The sequence below is a fragment of the Sinocyclocheilus anshuiensis genome, unplaced genomic scaffold, assembly GCF_001515605.1.
Source record: "Sinocyclocheilus anshuiensis isolate Anshui unplaced genomic scaffold, SAMN03320099.WGS_v1.1 scaffold438, whole genome shotgun sequence".
Lineage (NCBI taxonomy): Eukaryota > Metazoa > Chordata > Actinopteri > Cypriniformes > Cyprinidae > Sinocyclocheilus > Sinocyclocheilus anshuiensis.
This window is the reverse complement of record NW_015546118.1, coordinates 1,005,176-1,009,042: the sequence shown is the minus strand read 5'-3', so window position 1 is coordinate 1,009,042 and position 3,867 is coordinate 1,005,176.

The window sequence follows — 3,867 nt, the reverse complement described above, 5'->3', positions numbered from 1 at the left end:
TATATATATATATTTTATTTTTATTTTTTTTATTTTTTTTTCTAATAAAGAAGAGGTTGTGCAGTTCTGTTCGAGGGTCAATGATTGCAGTTTTTGCTGTTGCAGCATTTGACAGCGTCATACATTGCTTGAGGAAAAATGGCTGTGTGAGACGCACACACACACACACACACAGAGGGAGATAGTGGAGAACCAGTTGAACTCTAATACAAAGGTTATCATGGAGGCTGTTTTGAAATGACAAGCAGCATCGGGAGTATTTTGTCTCAGCTATGATGAGATAAACTTTGTCAGTAAACGACTTCTACTCTCCAGGATTATTGTTCCAGGATGCATTTGGAAAAGATATTAGCCCATACGCCTATATAGCTGTCCAGTTCAACTGAGGCCTCTGAGAGAATGACTGTGGCCACCTTTTTCAGAAGAAAAACTGACAGGTTTCGGTGCTCCGACACTCTTACGTATTCATCGATGAAATTACAAAGTTGAAACATTATTGTGATAAAACGATGGAACGCAATTTATTTCCTAAGGTAGAGCTGAGTAATTGTGAATTAATATTTTCAGGAAATATAAGCCTATAATTAACACAACAGCAGTCAAAATAAAAAAGTACCTAAAATAAAAAGAAGCCTTATAATATGGTGGATTATATATTCTGTCATTCGGCCTACACTTCATGTGCAGTATTCGTGTTAAATAAATTAACTGTATCTGCATATTTCGCTCGATCAGTGTGATACTTTGAAAGATTTTAAGAGGATAATGTGATTTTTTCTTATCCCGTAATTACAACATTATTGTTAGCCTATATTCACTCCACACTAACAGACAACAGAAACGGCGATGTCGGTTCCCCATCATGGCCTACATATCTCTATATGTTGTTTCCCACATTTATCTCCGTAATTGCTACTCAGCGACAGCACAGTGTCACTGGGGTGAGAAACGCAGTGTTTCCCTGCCCTTAGGTCGGTGATAATCGGCGTGATCTGATCCAGCTGGCCGTGTCCATGGGAGTACACCGCTCTAACACTTTTTCTTTTTGTCATCTGCTGTCATTTGTAAGGACCAGGATTCAATTTACAGAGTGGGCTAGAGATAGTAAAAGGAAATCGGTCAGTTTCACAGAGGGCGTGCATGTGTAGAGATGCCGAGGCCAGTTTGCTGAACTTCACCAAATGCCATTGCCATCATAATTAACTGCTGCTGGGATGCTTATACGGGATAATGGGCTGTAATTATAGATACACTTCTTCAAAGGGACGACAATTAAGTCCACAATTAGAAAATGTTTGAGACCAACCCAGATGAAAAATTATTTTTAGGCAATCAAAGAGCACCAACTGATGCGGTTCAAAACGAGCCGTGGGTCATCTTGATGAAAAATAAAACCAAATGTCTTATTTCTAAAGTTGTATTTGTCTGATTTGTGTGACCCTAATAGAAATCTGGAGTAGCCTCTCTGGATTACGCAGAGCAAATGCACAGTAGAGACATAGTTCAGTATGCCAATAGAGCAGGAAACGCTCGCACGCGTGCACACAAATAGTGTAGTGCCACTGATGTAACCATTGGCTGGAGATAAACGTGATGGGGTGAATACTCTTTTTCCCTCCAAACATCCATTTATTTATGCACTTCTTTATTTATTTATCTACAGACAACCTGTGAGAACTCATAGATGACATACTTGAAAATGCATTCTCCTAAAACAATATAATTGTCTAATTTGTGCAAATCGGCCAATTCCAAGGTAAAATAATTAAACAACAGCAAAAGTACATAAACAGATAGGCCTCCAATTGTATGAAATGCACAACACTTAAAATTCTTCCACTTTATTTTTAGACTGCTTCGGAGAGGTCCAGAGTTTATTTTGCGCATCCATTCAGACATTCTTTTAGCTCGTGCAAAGTCCAGGACTGATCGCGTGCTAAACTCTACTATAATGTTTTCATCTTGCCAGCTTTATAAATTATAGATGGTTACTTATGCGAGCGTCCTGGTGTGTAGACAGAATGCTAGCGGACAAGCTAAAGGGGATGTTATCCCGAGTAGAACTCAAAACCGACCAATAAAAAATCCAGGCTTCAAGATGCCTATTTAAAATGGTAGCCTATAATTAATACCAAGAGTAATTGAATCATATATATTTGCACACACACACATACACACCGACATAGGAGGGCAAGACGGGGAGACCTAATCCCTTAATTCCACCTGTCCTTATTTCTTCTTGACAAAAAAAGAGAGATAATCAATACACACGAATGCGCGTATAGACCTGTAACACAAAAAAAGTTTAGGCTACTAAAAATAAAGATAGGCTATATAAAAAAGCAGATATATGACAACAGCTGTTTTTGTGCTTTTTCATTATTATTTTTTTTATTTGTGCTTGTACGTTTTTACCACCCACATCAGATATAATAAAGCAAAAACACTTCCATATACTGACAGTGGATGTGTTCAAATTCAGACACTAATAGATTTCGTATCGTAGGCTATTTATCAGACTGCCTTGAACTAACCCCAAAATCTATATTTCCTTTTTTAGTAATTGCATTAAACTTATAACATCATCATCAGCACAATTTACAAGTGGAGCATTATGTATAGAATTATCTAAATAATTGTTTTAAATCTACCTGTGATGTAGCCTATTAACACTGATCATCACGCAACCGTTTTCGTGCATAACACAGTGCTGTGCTCACATAATTGCCTTTTTGATTAATATGTTTTCACTACGATTTACGGTGTTAAAATAATATGCTATAATCTAATGGTGCCTGATCTTATCTTTTAAAATTCAAGCAGGCTAGTATTATGGTCGTAATTGAATAATTGCATTGATTTCACCACATTGGCCTTTTAAATACGAAAACCACTGCAATTTCTGTGCAATTTTAAAAAATCAGTTTCTGGTCTCAGACGCATGTGCTTATAAAACAATTATAAAATAGGAAATCAATTCTGCAATGTTTAAAATAAAATATAGTAATATATTTACTCAAATGATGGTAATATAACAACAATTATAAATAATACTGCTACTTAACCATAATTAAATTATTATTATTATTATTATTATTATTATTATTATTATTATTATTATTATTATTATTATTATTATTATTATTATTATTATTATTATTATTATTATTATTATTATTATTATTATTATTATTATTATTATTATTATTATTATTATTATTATTAGCAGGAGCAGCAGCAGAAGCTATATTTTGCAGTTCTTTGCTTGCTAATAAAATCATGAAAATAAGTCTGTGTTCTAAACTAACAGAATAATTTCTTCACCATACAGAACTTAAACTACGGATCACGAAAAAGGCGCTGGTGCAGATAATGAGGGACACTGCTTGTGCACAACGGCAATAAACATGAAGATAAAGTGTTTGTTTTTCTAAACATATAAAGATATATAACAGTATTACTAGTATACCAGTATTATTTTAGTCTCCTGTCAAAAACCTATTAAATATGCATCATCATCATCATCATAATAATCATCATCATCAATAATAATAATAATAATTCAAGCAATTCAGCAAAAATTCCACTTCATATATGTTCTTTCGACAAGCTACAAGGAAAAAAGAAAAAAAACAGGAAGTTGAAGATTGAGTGGACTACACAGTGAGTGAATGTCTTTGTGGCCAGCATCAGACCAAAGAACAATACACAAACACTGGTGCTCATAATTTATGTTGTTACATCCACAATTCTAAACCAATTTAAATATAAAGAACAGAAAATTGGGTGAGTAGGACCAGTAAACCACACCAAGAGGCTGGAGTTTACAAAACTTAAACATACTGCAGTTTACAAAACTGGAAACAA